The 15,585-nt window shown below is 41.0% G+C and overlaps 1 protein-coding gene and 1 non-coding gene across 2 annotated transcripts in view; both read left to right on the plus strand.

Moving 5' to 3' along the window:
- The first annotated feature begins 4,685 nt into the window (after window positions 1-4,685).
- trnav-uac lies at window positions 4,686-4,758 on the plus strand. Its single transcript has one exon. It is a non-coding gene; the product is annotated as a tRNA-Val (tRNA).
- A 2,572-nt stretch (window positions 4,759-7,330) lies between these two features.
- Window positions 7,331-15,585, plus strand: part of fam135b (family with sequence similarity 135 member B) — a 78,205-nt gene continuing 69,950 nt past the window's right edge. The window contains 1 exon segment of the mRNA XM_034213046.1: window positions 7,331-7,463. The gene's annotated coding sequence lies outside the window, so the exon portion shown is untranslated.

Raw genomic sequence — 15,585 nt, forward strand, 5'->3', positions numbered from 1 at the left:
TCTGTATCTCCTCTCTTATTAGATGTCGTCATGTTTTGTTTGGGTTTTTACTCACTGTCTACAGATATATAAAAAAACTTAGTTCAGAGAACTTTTACCCCCATTTATAGAGCCTGCTAGAGAGGTGGGACTATCCTGGGGGGGGAAAAAGTACCAATTTCTATTGGCTGGGAGAATTGCAAACCACGCCCCGTAAAACTCTGAAAAGTTTTGTGAAGCTGCCATTGCATTGCTGGCATTAGCATTATTAGCATTAGCCCCGCGCAGAAACGCAGAGAGACTAACTTATGGCAACACAAAATAAAACATGGGAGCGGTGGAGATGAGGAGGTGTCGGCGTTCTGTTCATTTATTCGGAAGGCTTCAGTAGAAGCTGCTGGGAGTCCCAGCAGCTTCTACTGAAGCCAGTCCCTAACTCCGGGGACTTCGGGTGGCAGTATACGCCGTGAAGTGGTTTGTGGCCTGCCAGTAAACCCAAAGCAGAAGAAGAAGAAGTGACGTCAGCGGCTTCATTTGCCTAATCCTCCCAGAGCCATATAATAGAAGAGTTATGACAACGGAAGTCCAAAAACGGTTATCGTCACGTGGTTCATGTAGAAGAGGATCGTTCCCCGGAAGTTCATGGCGGGCAATGTGAATGCATTGATAACAGGAGATAGAACTACGATTTTTGGTAATTATTAGTGAATAAAGGTTTTGATTTGCAATATTTATACAACAAATCGATATGTGTATGTATTTACATAAATATGTTTTAAAAAATAAAATAGAATTTGCTAATATTAAGTGATAATATTAGGATTAGTGTGAACAACTAGTTTACATGTTAGGCTAACAGTGCCTTGGTTAAAGAGCCTGTTGCTGTTTATTTATAGCTTTGAATTCTTTAAAACCAATATTATCTTCTTAAACTTGTATGGTAGTCAGGAGCATCACTTTCTAATGTTTGATATATTTAGAGGGAGGGGATCTAAAGTAATGCTTTAAAATTCAGATTAGATTAATGTCTACCATTTTCTTAAATTCATGGTAGTTTCAGTAATCCCATGGTAATTGAGGACACAAGTTATCTAAATGACTAATGTCATCTTTATGGCTTTCAGAAAGGACAGGAGACCGACAGGTGACTATCAAAGGACTAGCAGCAGCAGCATGATGATGTTAAATGTGTTGTTTTAGGAACATCCATTGCAAATACATGGAATTCAATAAACATTGAATAGCATATCATGCAGTTTGTCTGTGCCTTTTCCTCCGTGTTGTCCTGGTTTGCTGTGCTGCCTCCTAGTCGCCACCATGGTTTGCTGTGCTGCCTGGGGATGCTCAAATCGCTCCGAGTAAGGAGTACGAATGTACGGCTTCCCCACTGACACAGAGCGGAGGAAAAAATGGCTGGCTCAAGTCAGCAGGAGCTATTTCATGACCAACAGCAAACAAATATGTGATGTAATTATATACAAACACTGCATTTGCACCTTTTCACAAAACGAAACCACACCATTGGGAAAGCTTAATGTTTTGTTTAATACAAAAAAACAGGGAAAGGCTTGAAAAACACTGAGTTGAGACTCAGGGTGCAGGGTGAGGGTCTCAGTGCAGGTATTCAGGCTCCATTGAATCCCCCTCTGGTTCTTGTGCTGAAAGAGGGAGTAACAGACAGGAGAAAGGGTTATACACACCTATATAGCACACCTATTGGATGGGAAATTGCCTTGGGGAGATAAGGTGTGGTCTTTGTTCCCAACTGAAGTTATGGAACTTTATTATTTGTGAGTTTAACAAAGTATGACAAATGGCATCAGTAACATATGTGATATGAATTTCTATAAAGTTGTCTCACATTCTTGGCCATATTGTATATACAGTATGTAATGAGTATAACATGTCCAGTAAGTATAAAGTGTTTCCTAATACTGTGTATTCAACCACTATGGAATATGTATGTGGGCAGACAAAACTGAGTTGTTCTGTGTGTGAAGTAACCTCAAGTCACTCCGCAGGCACATTTTGATGCAGACCAGTTTGTCAAGACAAAAAAGGGCAAGACTAGGCTGAGAGCAGAGGCTATACCCACCATCTTCGTGCATCGCCCTGTGGTCAAAAAGAGAAGGGCCCCTGCACCACGATTCACCCCGGGACCTGTATCTACAAAGCCCATAGCTCATGATCACAGCGATAGTGTGAAAGGTGACACAGGTATAATAAGTATGAACTCTTAGTAACAAAAGTAATATTTCTTATTTTTAAGTGGTATAATATTTTAAATGTTCGAACATTTACAGTGCCATGTCTTCTACTTACATTAGTCTCAAAGATTGAGGGAAGAAGGGAAGGGATCACTGTCCTCCACCTGCCAGAGGAGCGCAAACAACAAAAACAAGCAAGGTGTCCCGTCATGTACCTGGAAGTTTGGGTTGGCAAAATGGAGTAAGAGAGGGACTTGAAAAACCTTGGTGGCTGTCTACTCATGTTGTTACAGTTGTCTTGGTTACAGCTCTCAAGTTTTTTTTTGTGCCATTTCCACATCTTTAGAAAATATGAAAAAATTGAAGTGAAATCAACCTCTTCTCTGGAGAACAAACTTCGATTTCTCTGTCTTGTGAGTTTGCAGTTTTGCTCCTCCACCTGTAACATCACTGCCCCTCCACCTGCCATACAGTAGGTTACTAACAAGATTACTTATATAATACAGTGATAGAATACATGTTTAGTATGCTTACTTATATAAAACAGTAGTATTAAACTTACCTTGTGTTTTCACTCTCACTTAAGTCCCTCTCCCTTTGCCATCAATCCAAAATCAGCTGAGCTGCAACATTATACACAAGGACACAATATGGCTCTGCTAAAAACACTCACTCTTACACGCACCAAAGTTATATTTATCTAATATTTAACTCCCTCCACCCCCGCATACAATCCCGTTTAGAAGCCCCTCTTCTCTAATTCAACAACGTTGGACCAAATAGACATTAAGAGAACGGAATTTACAATTAAAAGGCTGTTCAACGTGTGTTGCTAACTTGCTTCGGTATCCTAGCTTGATCTGTTATCTGTAAACGTTCCCTAAATCTACTAATTTAGGGATAATCCACTGACATCCTTTAATACACATGTTAATTTGAATCAGATGTACTGATAATATCCGCAATATAAATCTTTAAACTTCTTCTTACCTTTAAAAGTCCGTCACGAACGGTCTATTATGCTGCAACTCTACCGCTCTGCTAGCCTTGGCGCTAACTTCCGGGGAACGATTGAGAGGCTCCACGATCCGCCATTGCTGTAAAAAAGTGGTCCATTGGAGTGAACGGAGATGTCATAACTCTTCTATTATATGGCTCTGAATCCTCCCTCAGGGAACTTATTCCGGTGTGAACGCGATCTGTACTTAGTTCCATGGGGGTACTAAGTGCTGGGCACTAAGTAGCTACAGCAAAGTACTTGGTGTGAAAGCGGCTATAGAAACCATTAATGTCTTCAGATCATTATTGTAGTTACCACCTGAACTGCTTTAGTTTGTCATAACAATATAAACTGGTTGGAGGACGTGTTTCCCCTCTGACACATTTAATTAAAAGCAAAATACGACTAAGACTTGAGCAATACATGTTATATCCTCCAAGCTCTCACTTTTATAGACCAGAAACAATAATCTAACTTTGATATTGGTCCGTGTCCTTTCTGTGTAACCGTTGTGAAAGTACTGCCAGACTTTCTTTTTTTCAGACTATATGGTCATCTGGGATCTGGCAACAGTCGGAAATAAAATCGATAGTGCTTCTCTCTTAATCAAGAGTGCTTGGAGTTTATGGCAGAGCGCCATGTTAGAAAAGAAGCAATTGACTTTGGGTTTTTAAGGAGGAAGGTGAAGCGGGAAGTAGAGGGTTCATCTGATGCATCAGAGACACAAACACCCAAAGAGAGCAACAGAGTATCCTTTTGTTGAGCACTGTTAAAAACACAGTTACCAAAGCAAACAGCTTATGGTTTATGGCCATTTTTATTCACTTGCAGTTACATAATCCTCCCCTCCCCCTTGTCTGACGAGTGATTAGTCTGAGGGGTTGTTTAACCAGGACAGATGGCTTTTTATCGCAGTACCTGACTGCCAGGGACAAACGAGACACTGCTGGTTAGTGTGTGTCTTTCCTTTTTTATTTGGCACATTTATACTCCTAAAATATTTCCATTTGTGAAAAAATAAATATAATCTTGATATTGAAGCCTTTTCATCAAGAACATTTACAATAAAGTGCCTCACTGACACTGTGTGTGTTGTGACTGTGCCAGTAACTGTTGTCGTGTCAGTGTAAAGATTATCACGCACGATTTCCCTGAAATGTCTGGGAGAAAAACACGTCTGACTTGATGACTAAAATGAACATGTGTCTGGTCCCTATCAACTCTCTAATCTATGCTGAAATACTACCAGACAGATTTAGCTATATGGTGAAAAACATGTAATATTAAAGAGGACAAATTATGTCCATGTTCATATGTGTAGTGTCTCTACTGGGACATGTCTCCATGCTTTAATGTTCAAAAAGCTCTATTTTCTCAATCACTTTTGTTTAATTCCTGCTCAATTTACATCCCTAATCTACCTATCTCATATATCTGTAGACAGTGAGTAAGAACCCAAACAAAGACAAGGGGACATCTGATAAGAGAGGAGAGGCAGAGGTTTCATAGTGTAGTGGTTATCACGTCTGCTTTACACGCAGAAGGTCCTGGGTTCAATCCCCAGTGAAACCATCCTTTGAGAGTTATCACCGAGGTGATCAAGAACTAATGGAAATACACACCAGTGTTAACAGTATTTGTGCTAATCTAAGCTAACCGTATCGAACCTGTCCTTTGAAGGAGCCCAATTTTGCTCATTTTCAAGTTAATATCAGTACTTCACGTCTCCATGCTTTAATGTTCAAAAAGCTTTTCATTTTTCTGATTCGTCACAGTTGTTTCCATGTGTCTGAAAATATCACTTATTACAGGTTTAAAAGCAAAATGAACATGTTGTCTTGGGTTTGAAAACACTATAATGAGAACTGACCCATGACACCATGAACGACCCATGATTCAGTCTTTGGGTGAGCTTTGTTGCTTTACAGTTTTGTAGCTTTCTCTGGATTTGTGGCAAGGGGTTGCTGCATTTTTTTTAAAGGGTTTACCCCAGAAACCCACCGGACCCAACATCATAAAAAGATTGAGCGTCTTTTCACATACAGACACTGCTACAGACTTTTAGTGGTTCATAAATTGATAATTAAGAGGTAATATGGTCGAATGTACTTATTGTAAGTCGCTTTGGATAAAAGTGTCAGCTAAATGTAATGTAATGTAATGTAATGTAATATTTGTGTGTGAGTCTTTATGTCAACTAATATTGTGCTTGAATGTTTTATATTCTAAAAAAATATTACATAAATAACACAGGAATAGTTGGCAGTTTTCCCTGGCATTGATTCTGGTCAGTTTGGGAATCTTTGAAGAATTCAAAAGTGTATATAGCTTTTTACAATATATTCGTTTCAGGCTATAGTTCCCATAGAAACAACTATTAGGGTTAGGGTTAGGATATAGCCACCAGATCTCCCCACGTCGTCCGGCGACTTCATGGTTATACAGAGATCCAAGGAAAGGCACGGGCCAGCGCATAGTGTTCACGGCCCTCACCTATCTTTGCACTTTGACTGAGTCACCAATATGAATGATGTACTTATATGATTCTGTTTTCTTCAAGGTTGTGTCTTCCTGGTCGAATGTACTTATTGTAAGTCGCTTTGGATAAAAGCGTCAGCCAAATGCAATGTAATGTAATGTAATGTAATGAAAGGGTGTATAGTGGACAAGGTAGACTAAGCTTGAAGAACAGAGACGAGGAGGTTAAGCTGTGAATATGGCGAAACATTCCCCTGCCAAGATGGGTGTCTCTGTTAACCCGTTACCCCCTAGTAAGACCCAGAGGGGCTCAAGAGGGGAAGGGGTCTAGAAAGGGAGGACAGGATGAAAATTATGAGTAGCAAAAATAGATTTTATATATTAAATCTGAGTTTTAGGATTAGGTAAAAGCGCAACATTAGTTAAATCTAGTGGTTTGAATAGTAAATCTATGTGGGGAGGGTTAGGGTTAGCTTTGGCATCATTATACAAAATAGAGTAGCAATTTGAAGTTGGGAAGCCAAGAATGAACCAACTATTAGCCACCTATTTACTAAAAAGATAGAGATTCCAAACAAATCATAAATTGCAGCTGCCAACTTTAGTGATTAGTTTGCAAAGTCCAAAAAGTTTCATTTGAGCTCTTACACATCTTCTGAGTCACGTGTGTCCCCCGCGGGCTTTGCTTTTATTGCACGAATGTGTTTGTTTGCATAACACTCCTCCTTTGTGTCTCAGCGTGGACAAGGCAGCACGGGTCACTTCAGCTTTTAGGGGGCAGGCTGTGACGTCAGCTCGCCACACACTAGCCAACAGTGCAGCAGCAGGACACACACACACACACACACACACACACACACACACACACACACACACACACACACACACACACACAGACACACACACACACACACACACATACACACACACACACACACACACACACACACATACACAACAGATACACACACACACACAGACACACACACACACACACACAGATACACACACACACACACACACACACACACACACACATACACACACAGATACACACACACACAGACACACACACACACAGAGACACCACACACACACACACACACGCACAGAGAGACACACACACACACGCACGCACACACACACACACACACACACACACACAGATACATACATATACACACATATACACACATATACACACATATACACACACACACACACACACACCACACACACACACACACACACACAGAGAGACACACACACACACACAGACAGACACACTCTCTCTCTCTCTCTCACACACACACACACACACACACACACACACACACACACACACACACACACACACACACACACACACACACACACACCCACACACACACACACACACACACACACACACACACACACACACACACACGCACACACACACACAGTGACTGGGTGCTGCTGATTATTAATATTCCCCATATGAAACCACACGCAGAGGGATTGTGTGCGCAAAGACAGATCCCGCGACAGACGCTGCTGCACTTTCCCAAATTGAAATCCCTGTCAGGAGGGAGAGGAAGAGAGGAAGAGAGAAAGAGAGAAAGAGAGAAAGGAGGGGGGGAGGATTGGGGGGGGGGGGCTTCACTGCAGAACATACTGGCTCTGGATGAATAACCATGGCAACAGCAGCAGCAGCAGGAGAAGCGGCGTTATAAACATTGCACGCCGCGCATCCCTCTGCAAAACAGCGGATTACTGCGTGAAGGCTGGACCTCTGTGCGGATATCATCCCTGCTAAGGTGAGGCTGCGTTCATTTCTACATGTGATGTGACACCATCATTGTGCTTCAGTGGCACGCATGTGAGTGGGAAATTACTGAGAGCAGGCTTTTTACACTACGGCAGAGAAAAGCTGCTACTGAAGGCTGCTGGATGGTGAGAGAGCTGTCAGGCTGCACGAGGAAGTCTAACAGGGGATGTATACATAATGTGTCTATATGGCAGCTAAAGGTCTTTGTCTGACTGTTGTATGAGTGTGCATGAATCCTTTGTGCACCTCAGATAAGTTACCAAAGCATTACAAAGGAGAATTTAAATCAAAGTAGCATTTCAAAATAAAGGTTTTAATTAGAAATAGAAGAACTTGCAGATGGCTTTTGTAATTGAATTTGGATTGTGCTGCTGTGCTTTGTGTAGTTCTGCATCTTCAAGGCAAGCGAGCATGTTGGGGAAAAGCTGCTTCAGCACAGTAGGCTACAGTGAGAGCTGGTTATTATCAGGGTTTCACAGACGCAGAAATAGTCCCACTCTGCTGTCTTGAACGAACAAAGTAGAGCTCCCATTCTGCAGAGTTTCACACAAAGCCAGAGTCCAAGTGAACATGTACGCATGGTGAAATCAATCACAGTTAATAAGGCTGTGTGTGCTGTAATGTAGAACAGCTTCAGGCCCCTCATGTGACCAATGTAAACATCCGCTTTGAGCGAAAAGTCACAAGACCGCTTCACAGTAATGCCAACCGTCATACTTGTTGACCAATTCTTTGAAGAGACTGTGTAGCTGTAGCACACACAGCACCCAGCATTTGGTTATAATACAAACACATTAAAGGTGGACCAGAGTTGTGAATACAAATAGGTGTCTGTTTGTGGTCATGAGGCACATTGCATGATCTAGAAGCTCAACAAACACTACAAACTACTTCTAAATATCACAATCCCTTTCAACTAAAACTCTTTATCGACTAGCTATCAAAGGAAACATTTTATCTTGGTCTCAAAGAACATGACTTGGGTTAAAGTGTGTGACATAACTCAATATATGAACCCGAGTAAAGTTCAGCACTTATGTTGATTAAGTTAGGCAGACTGTACATGATGTTCGTTTCGTTAAGTGCTTAAGTTATATATGTACTCCAGTGGCGAACCGTCAGGGCCTTCAAGGTATTCAGAGAATACCCTGGAACACTCGGATAAAACAAACAAAAAATCGATTTAATTATATAATGTATATAAAATGAATAAATGAGAATCGTATCCGTGTTGTTGATCTGTAATATTACAGTGTTACGTTGATTTGTTTGTCCTTCTCGGACCATGCACTACGCATTTCAGTGGAAAAGAAAGCAACCAATCAGATCTTGTTCTGGGTCTCTGGGTAGAATATCCTTCAACCAAGGTATTCTACATCCTTGATCGAATGCCCTGGCCGTTGCACTGAATGAGAGCGTACGTTTGGACTGACAGTTTGACCAACCAATCATATATTGATTTGTAGCCAATGGGCGTATTCTTTCAGTTCCCCTCGGTTCCAGGGTATTCTAGAAGGCCCGCTAGTTAACTGGCTCGAGACAGAGGATCTAGATCAGTGATTCTCAAACTTTTTTCAATCATGTAACCCCTTTGGAAAAAAAATGCAGCCAAGTACCCCCTGATCAACACAAAAACAATTTGTTAAGGAAAAAATGCCTATATAAAGAGGTACAGCACAGCGCTGCACCATCAGTGTCTGATTCATTAAAACAACAACCTTGTAACTGAGAAACACTTAAATGCTACATTTCAAATGTTTACAATCCGTCACTAAATTCATGGCAAACCAATTTTAACATCATGCAATAACACTGAGACAACATTAGTTGCATTGAACTGATCTTTTTAATAAGTTGTACTTACAATGTAGTGAAACATGGGCTTGAGCTTCACTGAGGATCTTTGTCATTGTCAGTGACAGGAAGGCCACTGCAGTTATTACACTTCGCTTTTTGAAATATGTGTAATATAAAACCCACTCTGCTCAAACTCCCTTACTTTTCCTAACATTTTTTTTTTTTTTTTCATTAACATAAAAATAAATCTCACGTACCCCCTGCAGTACTCCAACGTACCCCTAGGGGTCCGCGTACCCCCATTTGAGAACCACTGATCTAGACTATGGTTTATCGTAACCTGTAACTTAACAAACCAGACTAAGCTAACGATGACCTTAAAGGCCGAATAAGTCATGCTTGCTTCCATGTCTTTAGCATCTTGCAATAGATAAACACATTGTTCAAACGATTCCTGACACTTTTCCTCTGGTTTTAGAAAGTCCTAACACCCTCCAAACTCTTTGAATGCCAAGTTAGCCTCTTCCATTTAAAGTCTGAATTAAGTTATCTGGAGTAAGGAACTAGATTAGCTTACTTTGGCTAAGGGTGTTGGTACTTTTTTTTTCCGTCTGGAATTTAATGTTTTAAATGTCCTGATTTAGCACACGGTCAGTTTTGATTTGTCGCATCTTATTACCATAACAATGTATTCCAGTCGCGCCTCCCAACACCATAATTTAATTTGTGCAAAACAGGGTGGGTCTAAAGGGTGTTCTCTCAGTTTGGCAGTTTCCTGGACCTCACTTACGCTGATAAGATGTATTAAAAGAGTCCTGCCAAGTGTAGGGAAAGAAAGGCCAGTAAATCTTCAGTTCAACCTGAAGCTCTCTTGCTATGCCAGCAGTGTAGAGGACAAAGGAGAGCATGTGCATCTTAAGTACGCAGCACAATGTATCTGAGTGGAGCTCCTCACTTCTTTAGTTGAATAATAAACACGATGTCCTTTATTAAGGGGACACAGTAAGGAGACTTAACATGCTTTCTTTCCCAACATAATAATCTTCAGTATGACTAGAGCACACACAAACTAATCAATAACTTAATCGGTGAGTCACAGATCAAAACACCCCCGCAACATCTTCGTACAAAGGACACACTGTGTTGATAATGATGATCATGATAATAAACAACTCATCAACAGCAGCATTAGACAATGTCTTCAAATCAAAGGTCAACGTGGGGTTAATCTTTCATTTTGTCAATATATCCAATGGAAAGACTAACAATGTGTTCCTCTCTCTGTCTGTGGCACGAAGCCCTGAGCTAAGTCTTACTTTCTAAAGATGGAGAGTAATATTAGAAAAACAAATCCCACATGTTTAGTTTTTTAATGCTGAGGAGGAACTGAGACCAGACTTATGTTTAGACAATTTCAACAATCCAGTCATTCGCCGATTTCACCGGGCTTTGAAACTGAATGTAGACCTCCTCCGTGTTGGAAGTAAAGTGAAAACACTTAACCTTTCATCTCTGTACTTTCTGGATGATTTCCTAAGACTTGTCTACGAGGGTTCCTGGGAATTAATCAATCGTAAAATAAAGGCAATCATTCAGTGGAACAGGTAGAACAGCTGATGAAATGAATGCTTCATTTACATAAATCTGACAAAACATGTTTGTTCCTATCAAGATTATTATTTCAGCGGTAGCCTTTCAGTGCGTTTACATTCTGTAATCCCTTAGAGTAGCTATCAGTAAGTGTAGTAGAGCAATGTGGTTTGTTTTGCTGCACGTATTGTCTATCTATCTTTTATAGAGAAACAACCGGTAACTTCAGGTGGCAACAAATCAACAAGGACTCACATCTCAAGGACTTTGAATTGACCTGAAATTGTTATCTATTCCATAAAAGCTGTAATTAGCTTGATTCTGAGCCGTGTGCCTACTTTTTTTCGAGCAGTAGCTGGCATGGCAGACTGCTTAGCATGTAGCTAATCATGTGGCCATAAACAACTAATCAATTGATCAATACATGTCGACTCATTTGATAAGTTAACCTGCAGTAACCAGCCCTTTTAACCAGTTTTATTTCCCACACAAACCCAGTCACGCTGCTCTCTCCAAGAAAGATCTGCACAATCTGAAGACTGTATTTGCTGCTTGTGCATTTTTCCAAACGATTCCTTTTCTACTTGCAGCGATTCATTAAACGCTAATCATTACAAAACAGCCATCTGCTGTATTATTACTATTTAATGACACACACACTGGTTTTCTTGGAGGGCTTGATTCCTTCCTCTATCGCTGCTCCTGGTGTCAGCTCAGTTGGGAAAGGCTGACTGACGTCTCCCATCTCAATTTGGGGAGGCCGCATGTTCACAGTGACTTAATGTGGAATGAGTTTATTTTGCAGGATATGTAGGCGTAGGTGTCATCCTAACGGTGAGAGTCATCGTGTGGAGCTGCTGTATGTGTGCACAGCTCGATAGGGCCGGAAATTAATCTCAGGCATTATTCCGTTCATTAACTTTAACTCCCTCTGCGAAACACAATAACAGAAGCAGGACTATGAGATACAGGGATGTGATGGAGGGTTACAGCACCTCCTTAACGATAGATAGATAGAGAGAGAGAGAGAGAGAGAGAGAGAGAGAGAGAGAGAGAGAGAGAGAGAGAGGAGAGAGAGAGAGAGAGAGAGAGAGAGAGAGAGAGAGAGAGAGAGAGAGAGAGAGAGAGAGAGAGAGAGAGAGAGAGAGAGAGAGAGAGAGGAGCGAGAGGAGAGAGAGATGTTTGGGTTGCAGCAGCATATAACTCAAGGCAATGTACATAAGAGAAATTAAGACACAAGAAATAAACAGTGAAATGAAATGGAAAGACAAAATGTGAATGTATACATTTTTGGAAGGATATTAATAACTGTAATTACAACTACTGCAAATATGTTTGCTATGAGACGGTTTCTGATTTGAAGGAGTACGAATCTGCATGCTTGATGTGCAGAGTGCCCTTTACAGCAAAGCTCTGAGCCAGCAATCATGTGAGGGAATAATCTAGCATTAGCTAAACCCTCTGTGATGTTGTTTCTGGCCCGAATGGAGTTATCAAGTTGAATAAGAGGCAGTAAATGACTTTGACGGGATGTGACCATCATTGCTATCTTGAAATGAGATTCTCTTATGATCAGAGATTTTTAGTGAAAAGAAAGGAGGTCATGAAGGTACCATCTGGCAAAGCCTACATATAGTCTCCATTCAGGGAGACATTTCTCATGGTTTGTGTTTGTTTGTAACATATCTAACCGATCAAAGTCCAGGTAAATAAGGAGACGACCTCTGTTGGATGAAGTCATTTTGACCAGAGGAAGTCAGGTGGTGTGCTATAAAGAGTGTATGGAGGTCAGGGTGGAAAAACAAACACAAGACTTTCGCCCAGTTCACCTCTGATTGTGTGAAACGCTTAGTCAACAGTGACTCATTTGTACTTGTGTACATCAGTGGCGAACCGTATATCACAACTGGACCTTCTGTAGACACACACCCCCCCCCCCTCCCGCCGCGGCATTAGAATGTCCGTCTTTTCACTGAATTGTCGTCTTGAAAAGGGTACTCACAACAATTCTGCAACAACTTCATCTTCACCTGTTGCACTTGCCATTTCAACGTTAAAAACAATAAAACGGCATGAATTGCTTCGTCACATTCATCTAGAATCGTGCTTCTCAAAGTGTGGTCCGCGGACCACTGGTGGTCCGTGAGTGCCCCCTAGTGGTCCGTGAGTATATTGGTAACATTTCACATTTGAAATAAATAAATTCATTTCAGTTTTCCGCACTCTCGCGGGAATATCTCCGCAATGGAGCGAGCTTAAGTTTCACTTTCAATTGAATGATATAGCCCAGCGCAACACCTTCATCACACATGTTGCCACGTGTTTGTACCATTTTCAGGTGATTTGTAATCTGTTCTAGAAAAACGATGTGTTTTTTTATATTTATGGAGTTAGGTGGTCCTAGAGTGTTTTTGTATTGGTTAAGTGGTCCTTGGTATGAAAAAGTTTGAGAAACACTGGTCTAGATCAGGGGTGTCAAACTCGAATACACAGTGGGCCAAAATCAAAAAATCGGTACTAGTCGAGGGCTCAATGTTTATTTTAAAACTTATTGAAATGAACTTATTGCACATATTAAACCTAGAACTAACAAAGCTTACATTATTGCCCATAAAAATAACATTAAACATTAAATAATCAGTTGCATTCATTTCTTATGGCTCAATCTGCAGCTTTTCCAGAGTCATTTCTTATGATTACATTTTTCCAATGAAAACTATTTCCCTCAAAGAGAAAACCAAACATGCCCTGCTGTCGTGAGATAAAAAGTGCAGAAGGAAACATCCATTAAAGTCAGTGTGCTGCTCTGTGATGCTAGCTCAGATACTTGGCGTCTCATCTTGGGTGCAAGGTCATCAATGTTTGGGCTCAGGCTCTGAGCTGAGGAGACCCTCAGGATGGAGTGAAGGTGTGCGTGCAATATACCGGCGGGCCAGATCTAATAGTAATTAGAAATTATCCTGCGGACCGAAATTAAATCCGGGCCTTGAGTTTGACACATGTGGTCTATCTACCATAGCAATACATCCTTTATTAATTAATAACAGGATTGTATTTGTCGCTTATTTAGCTAGCTAGCTACAGGCCCATGTAGGAAGAATACATTTACATTTTAGACTAAAATATACCAAAACATCTAGCTAAAGCAAGTTCATCTAGTTCTCTAATCTAGATACAACCAAAAGATAACATTACAAAGAAATACAAATGTACTTTGTAGCATTACTTTTTAATGTCTTTAAGCTAATCGTTAGCTTATACACCAGTAAGTGTTTACATTTACTGTGATGTTATATGTTTTCCTGTGTGATGGCCACAGCCAATCAAAACAATTACACTGCACCCTCACCTTCAGTAGTGTTGCTTCAGTTCAGCTGCAGTAAAACATGCTAGTGATGGGAATTACAGCTCTTTGAAGGGAGCCGGATCTTATGGCTCCGTTCCTTTCCGAGAGCCGTTCAAAACCCTCTCTCTTTTCCTCCGTTCCCAAATCTCTAAAAACGGGGAACAACGGAGCTGATCCAGATTTGCGTCCGATATGACGTAATATCTGAAATGTGGACCCACGGCCCAATCAGAAACGTTGCTATCAGAAACAATGACCGACTGTTTTGGACGTAATATGGTCCGTGTTCACATTAGCATCGCTAACACTCAGAGCTAACCTGTACTGGAGAGCATGTGTGTGAAGAAGCAGGAAGTAAAGAGGAACTCACCTTGTGGTATAACCGGCAAGAGAGAAAGCCTTTGAGCTCCAAACTGTTTCAGAGAGAATCCTTGATAATCCATGATATGGCGTTTCATCACGGCAGCATTTAGTTTAGACAGTAGCTGCCGGGTCCCGCATGAGCTCAGACCCCCAAATCAGCACTTTTGAAACAGGAAGTGAAATAGAGGGATATGAGGCATGGCTAGAACGGGTGATCTGTTTAGTATTTTGAGCAAAACACTTCATAGACATGTTTTTAATATATTTTATATATCTGAGACCTATGCTATTGCCTAAAAATAGCATGATAGGTCCACTTTAAACAACTCCTGTGGCCTGTTGCCTTACTGCTTTGTCACTGACACCTTGCATCACTCCTTTAACCAGGTTCTCTTTCAAATGGAGTCTGCTGAAAACATTAAAAAGTCAGTGTTATCAACAATTGAATTGAGCTCTTGCTTAATTAGCTAACTAGCTACAGGCCTCAGTAGGAAGACTGATGGTACTCACACATGGGCGGCGCCAGGCTTTTTTTGCTGCAGTAGTTTAGCAGTTGCTATATGACAGCACGGCGTTGCTAGTTAATTTTCAAAATAAATAAACAAACAATACCAGTGGGCCAAGCACGAGCCTGTTCATATTGTAGCGTTCACCGCTATTCAAGATCACAGATCACTCGAGCCTTCAATGTCGAAAACGTTCTCTTTTTGTTCTGGCATTGACGGCCACAGCCACGCCTTACAGAACCAATCAATAGTATAACACTCATTATGACTTTTCCCCACACTCGAAGTAAACTCCTACCGTCTCGTACTCCCTCCACACACACACACACACACACACACACACACACACACACACACACACACACACACACACACACACACACACACACACACATACCATGTATACATCACTTCAGGGGACATTACATTGACTTACATGCATTTCCTGGAGACTTATCCTAACCTTAACCATAACCAACACATGCCTAACCCTAACCCTTACCCTTAAC

The sequence above is a fragment of the Gymnodraco acuticeps genome, unplaced genomic scaffold, assembly GCF_902827175.1.
Source record: "Gymnodraco acuticeps unplaced genomic scaffold, fGymAcu1.1, whole genome shotgun sequence".
Taxonomy (NCBI): Eukaryota; Metazoa; Chordata; class Actinopteri; order Perciformes; family Bathydraconidae; genus Gymnodraco; species Gymnodraco acuticeps.